The following is an 8,765-nucleotide window of genomic DNA, read 5'->3' on the forward strand; positions in this document are numbered from 1 at the left end:
TCTTTATTTTCTGCTTCGGCTCTGACTCCCAGAGGTGAAGAAGATGCAGTGACGTCAGGGACACTTCAGGGACACGCTGGCATCCACCAGGTGCCTGGTAACGGATGTGCATACTTCTACGCTCTACATGTGGGGCAGTGCGATGTTCTCTCTGACCGCCATCGCTCAGATTCTATAGGCTCAGCCTGCTTCTCATCAAATACTGTGTTGCTTAATCCTTTCAGTTGTTTCTGTATGTCATGATATTTTCCTCTACTTTTCCATGATCAGTCTGTTTCTGTACTCAGTCCACTTAGTTCTGACCCTGTTTCTTCAGTGTCGTTCTATCCCTTTGCATTTCTCTTTCCCCCCCTTCTTGTTTTCTCTCCTTTCCATGGATCTCCCCCTCTCTCCTCCTGTATCTCTCAGTCTCTCTCTGTGTGGTATGTCTGTCAGCTCAACAATTGACTCATTCTCTCTCTCTCTCCTTCCCATTCTTCGCCTCTCTCTTCCACTTACTCTCTCTGTCTCTGACTCACTGCAGCGCAATTACCGCGAGGTCTTCTCGATCGCTACATTGTCCGGGGCGAGAGGGAGAGGTCATGGTATTTACACCGTCTTATTGGCTCATCCATGGAACAACTACATTTGCCATCGCCGTTTTATTGCCGGCACTCTGTCTCTCTATCCCTCAATAGCTCAGGGTCTCTCTCCCACACAAGTGTAAGTGTAAGTGTGCGTACACACACACACACACACATAAGGGTAGTGTGATTTCCGCATCCAACAACCACAAGATATTTACAGTATCTTAGCTCTATTGTGATCGATGGTGTAACAACATTTGTCAATAAATACTGTTGCCCTTTTCCACTGGCACTCCGTCTCTAGTTGAGTCGCTCTCACACACACACACACACACACACACGCATACACACACAAGAGATACACAGTGTGATTTCAACATCCATTCATCACCAAAGAACACCGTGCACTAGGGACCGAGCCCAATTGAGTAATGAGCATGGACGTGTGTATTGTCACACAGCATGCATCAATGTCTTCGCACCGTGCATGGGTGCTTCTATACGTTTCATATTTGACCTACCTTTTGTGTGTTTTTGTGTGTGTGTTTGTGTGTGTGTTAGGCTTGCACGATAAATCATTATAAAATCGCGATCTCGATTCGCCCGTGTGGATTTAAGTGTTTTTTGATTTTTTCTTTTTATGTATAATTTTAATTTCATTTCTTTTTTCTTTTTTTTTTGCCTTCATTTACAGGTGTGTGGAGTTGGCTCAGTAGTTATAAAAGGCCAGCACAATGTGCTGCTATATCTACAAAATAAATAAATCAGTTTTTGATACTGCACTTCAATCAGTTATAAAGGGCCATATGAAACGCAACGCGCTAGAGGTGTCAAAAAACTGTTTGGTACTGCCATTTTCTTTTTTTGACATGGTTCATGTGTGCAATAAAAATTACATTTCGTGAGAAAAAAAATCGTGGCAGAGAATCGTGATATTAATTGTAAGCTAAAAATTTGTGATTCAAAATTTTCCCTGAATCGTGCAGGCCTAGTGTGTGTGTGTGTGTGTGTGTGTGCGCTAGCAGAGGTACAGGCCCTAAAGGAGAGAGAAGTCATTAACTATGATGTCATTTCCTGCTATTGTAGCAGATTGCAGTTGCTACGCACGAGTGGGCACCAATGGCGGTACAGAAATCGTGTTTCACTTTACAACAACGCTCTACACACTTTACAAGGGATTAAAATCCCTCAGCCAGAAAAATGCCATAAACACTGAACATCAATCCATGCTGCTTGGATGCATAGCAATGATATTGAAAACACATTTGACACCCATATTTACCTGATTGTCCCTAGAGGAAAATACCAGGAGTTAATTCTGCTGCAGACAGCAGGAGACACATCTAAATATACAACCCAATCAGGTTGAATCATGAAATTCATTCAATTAAATAATGGGTGTCATTTAACAGCCTGAATTATAACGTCAGAACCTTGGCTCGCTTCAACTGCAATTCATCCTTGATTCACTATTAGCTATCAGCTATAAACTTAAGTGGCAGTCTATGGCGGAAAAATAACTGTATGCTGCTCCACACACAAGTTAGTCATGAGCGAGTCTGTTGCAGTAGCTCCGTCAGACCTCCTCTGGTGGAACAACCACTGCTGGTTGAAGGAAAACACGTCACTTACTGCACCGCTTGGAAGCTAAATGCATGGCGGCAATGTTACCAAGTTCCCAACATGTCCATTATATCACCTCATTCTGTCATAGATAGTGACTTAGCCGGGCATTATTTATATAAAAATCACATTATCTACTGACCACTAGAAGGAGATCTGAATATGGATAGATCTATGCGATGCCCAGCATGGGCTGTATCTTATGTTTGCCTTTATCTATAAACATAACAGACATAATACACTTCTTCTAGAAGCTACCAGCCAAAGAGGTTGATCAAGAAAAGGCAGCTTTGTGTATCATTGGTTCTATCCTGTATCCTTATAGCCATGTGCAAGCAATCAAGCCTGTATGCCCCTGTGTGACGCACCATTCCAATGGAAAAGTACAGACACTGCCTCAACACACAGAAGGAGAACCACGGTGCAACAACCAAGGTCATTTTATTCAGCAGCAGCCATCCTTTGCATGAAAGGCAGCTTTTATTTTGAAAGTAGCTCTGGCCCTGAGAGTATGCCACTTGGCAGACACTTTTATAATAGTGAATCTAGTTGCGGGTCATTGAGGGGCACGAAGAGTGTTATACATCTTAATCAATGATGTGGCAAGTCGGAAGGTGGTGGAAATTGAGGGAATCTACCTTGTTACTTCCTGCTTCACCCACTACCTCGACACAATCCTGGCCCCCCTCAAAGAGAGTTCAAGTTTGAGAATAATCTCATTGTAGTGTTTTTTCTTCAAATCACCCCTGACCAATGACAGGTGTTCAATGATCCACTATCCGGTGGTATTGTTCTCTGTTAAAAAAGGCCCAAGACAAAAGTTCACACCCACGCATGTACGCACACAGACACACAGACAGACACACACAGGAACTCCCAACCTCAGAGCTCAACCAGGTGTAAGACATTTCCAACTGACCAAAGCACACAAACCATTTTGGGTAAACACAGTTTTCCCTGCTCTCTCTCACACACACAGAAGTGCTGAAAGGAAGAAGGCGTTTTCCCTTCATCTCCTGGGGGACCCAGCGTGTTGTAGGATGTACAGTTAGTGCTCTGTTTGTGTGTGTGTGTGTGGACAGGAAGGACCATTCCTTCAGCTGCTTCTGGATCGCTTGCAATCAGGAAGTACACACACACACATACACAGCGGAAAACACATACAGAGAGTCAACTGTGAGATTGGAAGGATGGGTAAATAAAAATGAAAAGCATCCAATTTAAGTAATTTGAAAACCTCACATACACATACATGCATTCAGAAAGCAGTCGTATCATCTGAATAATAGTAATTAAATGTAAGGATTCATATTATTACAATAATAACATATATAACCATAATTTGGCTTTGGTTGAATAGTAACGTTTGCCAACATTAAATCACCATTTATACCGCCAAATGGATTCCCTATGTTGTTAAGTCATCCACAGACATGGAGGCATGGATGGGAGTTCTGAGACTTCTGTGGTTTGGAATGTCCATTAGGTTAACCCGGAGGAAGAAGAAGATTAAAAACAAAAACATTGTCTCGGGGAAGAAGAAGCAGATTTTTTTGCTGGCAACAACAAACAAACTTATTTTGGTATAGTATGAAAGTATGAGTTACCCTTAACCGACCAAAATAAAAGTCCTAGTATCTGTCTGTTCCAATGTGTGTGAGTGTGTGTGTGTCTGATTGCTATCATCAGTAGTTGGGGCGGCTGTACGAGTCAGGCTGCAATCTGCTGCTTTAACTTACAGAGAATGATGATAGTTATGTTTCCATAGTCTGGCTAGGTTTAACTGACAGAAAATGACTAGGTCAGTTTCCCTAGTATGGCTGGGTTTAACTGACTGAGCATTACTAGCTCTAGTCTGTTTCCCTCGTCTGGGTTTAACTGACAGAGCATGACTAGGTATGTTTCCCTCGTTTGGCTGGGTTTCCCCTGCACCAAGTGACTCTCTGCTATTCTGTTCTCTAGTACTGTACTTCACCCACTCCATTGATCCACTTAACTAGAACGCAGCATACCAAATAGGGGTGGGTCTCCTTCTCTATTCTCAAGATTGATTAGATTCAGAACGATTCACTTTCTCAGAACCGATTCTTATTGTAGTACACAGGGGTGAAACATTTGCAAATCGATTCAGAATCATAGAAGATAAGAATTGAGATTCCCCCACCACTCGTAAAAATAAGTATCAAAACACTTATGGGCCATTGGCATCTAGGAAACAAAGATAATAATACAGTATGCTTTGATTAAAGTTCCTCTAATCTACGCAACGCTCCACTAAACTGGGACACACCATTACAAAGATGGCAATATAATAAAAAAGTATGAGAAATAAATCAATATAAAGTTATTTTTGGTTGAAAATACTCCACCTATTGCTTCACTTCAGGGGAACACAGCATTAAAAAGAAGGCAGAATGAAAGAGCGAGGGACAAAGAGATGAGAATAAAGATGTTGGTTAGAAGTCACAGGGAGTGCTCATACTTTTGGAGAGGACATTACATCAAAGCTGCCCTCGGCAGACTTGAGCTAGACGAGACACACGGCTGAATACAAGAACAGGAGGTGGTGGTGGGACAGGGAGCGGTGGTGGTTGAGGTGGGGTATTAGTCAGACGCTACCCCTGTTAGATCTCTGAGTGTACTGAAGTGTTGCTATAAATAAAAACAGTCTGAACTGCAGTGCTCGTGCGCGCGCGCACACACACACACACACACACACACACACACACACACACACACACACACACACACACACACACACACACACACACACACACACACACACACACACACACACACTTAAAACGACCACGCCTGTAGGCCAGAGGAAGAGGAAAAGAGAGGGAGAGACTACAGCAAAATGTATTGAGCTTCCGTACATGATACAGCACTGCGTGAAATTATATAGCTGAGGTAGGTGAGCGGGTCCCATGCATCTCCGTTTACATTCCTGTACGGCTGAAGCAGTGCCAGCGACAGTATCAACTGTCAAATAATTAATTTAAAGAGACACAGGCTGTCACATTTTCAAATTTGACTTCAAAATGCAAACTATAAACCCTGATTTTGCCATTTGTGTCATGACTTAAACCCTTTTAGAGTGTAAAGTTATTTGATGAATGTATTTGTTCTTCAGGCTTGAAACGTTGTATTGAGCTTATGGCTTAGTTATTCGTTTCTGCCCATGTATGATCTAATAATACTCAAACACATTAGCTTCGTTGGCGTCCCAAATGTCATATTTAACGAGGATAAAAGCTTCAAAAATATATTGAAAGAGTGCAAGGTATATTTCATTATTTCAGAAAAAAAATAATGAAATATAATAATGAAAAATTAGGTCACTGCTGTCAATGGCTTGGCAGGTTAAGATGCAGTATATGATCATTTTTATAAATAGGGTTAATAACATCTCCATCTTGATCTTCAACAAGCAGAACCAATTTAAACGGTGAGAGTTAAGTTAGTTTATGAATCAGTGAGTGAGGGCTATTAATGTGTGTAGGTCTCCTGCGCAGTAACGTTACACTTTATTTGAACTTAGGGTCTAACGTTAAACAGATTTGGGTAAGCATAGGAGAACTGCGGTTAAAATCAAACCAGGAATGCTGGTTGAAAGATCAGAGAGTTTTGGGTAATTCTGTATCCCTAATAAATCCACAGTTGAACCCCACCTTTCCATTGAACTTCAATGGGAGTGAATCCCTTCCCTGAAGCTATGGGGGTTGTCAGAATCGGTCGTTCAGAGCAAAAGCTGAGAAAATCGAAACCATAACCACAGGACCCGACATAAACCAGCTGAAAAGTTATAGTCAAAACAAAAACAGGAAAACACAGTAAGTAGGCCTAATTCGATTTATAAGAAAAAACCTGAGGGCAGGAATGTAGACTAATACGATTGTATAATCACAGTATTCAACATTCACCCACGTTCACTAGATGAATTCATAACTATATTCTAGACATGCGAGTCTTGTGGCGATGAATGAGAGACTCTGTCTGGTCGTGTCATGTCATGTTTTACTTTTTTAATGTCTCCAAGTGAAGTAAGACGTGCTGGTTAACCGTAGTGCGTTATAGTTTCCAGAGAAGATGAGTGAAACAAGGCAAGCAGGCAGTATGTGGAGAGGAAGCGACCAGGCTAACGTGAGGGGCATTGCATCCCACTGCTTTGTTGGTTCACTTTAACCTCTGAAAAAACACATTAAATGTAGAAATATCACTTACATTGGAGACTCCCGGGGACGTGCCGCTAGTTTTTCACCACTTTACCGGCGAAGTATCCAATAAAGAGTGGGCGAATACTCCGTTATTTCAGTTGTAGAAAAGGGGTAAGAGTGTGAACCTCCTCTCACACACTCTTGCTGTTTCTCTCGCCAGTGGCTTATTCCTGCTTCCCACATCCACGATTCCAACATGGCTGCTGCTAGGATTGAACGCGCGCACACACACACACACACACACACACACACACACACACACACACACACACACACACACACACACACACACACACACACACACAACACACGCACGCTCTCATGGACACACACACACACACACACACACACAAACACACACACACACAAAAACACCTCCACATTGGCTAATTTAAAACAAAATTCTAGTCTAGTCTAGTCTATATACTTTAACACTGTTTAACCGCTTTGGACCTAACTTTATCAAAAGGTATATGTTTGCACGATGGATGTATTCATTTAAACAAATGTACACAAACGTGCACACAAACGTGCACACAAACGTGCACACTTAATATGTAATAATAATAATAATAATAATAATAATAGATTGCATTCATAAAGCAGTTTTATAGATACCAAAAGTGCTTTACGTAGTTAATATATATATGTGTGTGTGTGTGTGTGTGTGTGTGTGTGTGTGTGCGTGTGTGTGTGTGTGTGTGTGTGTGTGTGTGTGTGTGTGTGTGCGTGCGTGCGTGCGTGCGTGTGTGTGTGTGTGTGTGTGGGGGGGGGGGCAGTATGAATGACACCTCATCCACACTCACATAGATCATGGCATCTGCTAAACCTCTACTGCAAATGTAAATGTAATTTACATCTGCGGCACCGTCCGGAAGCAGCACGAGTCAACGACGACATCTAGCGGACAATAGCGGAACTGCATCTTTTCTTGGGTCACCCTTCCACCATGCAATATAAACACTTTATTCTCGCATGTAAAGTGCAAGCGACAGTGCTTAATTCTACCAGCAATGACCTGATAAAGAGGTGTTTGCGACTTTTTCGTGGAAGCTAGGCATACTGTAATTGTAGGATGACCTATCTCTTGATTCATATTGATATACATGTGACCGGGATTCTGACCGGGATTACTACGGCCACGGAGCAGAGAACTATTTACTATACGATCACGGCTCACTACCACCTCTGCGGCACTTTGCTGGCACTGATCTTCATTTTAGTGATGGAGGAGGAATAATATACTTCCCGAGTGAGGAGAAGCAGGAAGAAACCATTCCAACGCAAATGAATATATGTGCACATCTACATATAAAATAGTCAAGTGTGTGTCAAAAATGTATGCGAATAAATAAATTATGAAAAGTTATTATAATGGCATTTTGGTCACATTGACAAATCATCTTTCTCTTCATCCCTCAATCCTTCCATCTTTCCATCCATCCCTCCCTCAATCCATCCATCCCTGAATCCATCCATCCATCTCTCCATCCATTCTCTCTCTCTCTCTCTCTCTCTCTCTCTCTCTCTCTCTCTCTCTCTCTCTCTCACACTCACTCACTCACTCTATCTATCAATTGTATCATCCATTTCTTCCCTCCTTCCCTCACTCCATCCCTCAGTCTCTCCTTCCCTCTTCCTCCATCCATCTATCCTCCCTCCCTCCCATCACTCAAGGACACTTACGGGATGTTGTTACCGTGGATGTTGTTGTCGTGACGCCCTCTGCTGGTGACGGAGCAGGGATTCCCCAAAATGTAAAACTAAGTGCAAGACAGATTGCAAGCGATTGTTTCAGTACTGAGGTTCAGAGGAATTGATATTTTTTACGTCGACTGCGTTGATCTGTAGTCTAGTTTATTGTACTGTTGATATCCAATAATATATCATATTATTGTAGCAGAGCAGGCAAATCAATATGAAAAGCATCCCATGGGATATTTTATTTTGGTTTACTGAGATCAAATGCATTTGAGCTGATCTGTGTCAATGGGTCTGCAGATGTGTCTGCACCTGAGATAAGCAGGGGATTTGGCGCTATGTTTGTTACTGCTTAGTTATATTGACAATATTATTATTTATTTTTTATATATGTATTACAGCTACCCAAGACTAAACTTTTGGTTTTACGTTAATTTATACTTTGTTGTATTTTATTGGGTTGCCTAGCTGCGTGTGAATTTACTCCACTATATTTACCTACTGAATACATGAAACGGTAGATGGCACCAATTCCCACAATCTTAGAAGCGCAAAGTAACGAGCTTTACTTTGAAAAACTCTGGAAGATGCATGACACGGTACGCGCATGCGGATTTCATCCTTTTCTCAGACCGCGGGCGATTTGGCAACTAAA

At 41.9% G+C, this 8,765-nt stretch overlaps 1 protein-coding gene across 1 annotated transcript in view; it reads right to left on the minus strand.

Moving 5' to 3' along the window:
• Positions 1 to 6,554, minus strand: part of ptk2aa (protein tyrosine kinase 2aa) — a 58,648-nt gene extending 52,094 nt beyond the window's left edge. Inside the window, exon 1 of the mRNA XM_079749843.1 lies at positions 6,417 to 6,554. The gene's annotated coding sequence lies outside the window, so the exon portion shown is untranslated. The remainder of the gene's footprint in view (positions 1 to 6,416) is intronic.
• Positions 6,555 to 8,765: the final 2,211 nt, after the last annotated feature.

Source organism: Pollachius pollachius, assembly GCF_949987615.1.
Source record: "Pollachius pollachius genome assembly, chromosome: 13".
Lineage (NCBI taxonomy): Eukaryota > Metazoa > Chordata > Actinopteri > Gadiformes > Gadidae > Pollachius > Pollachius pollachius.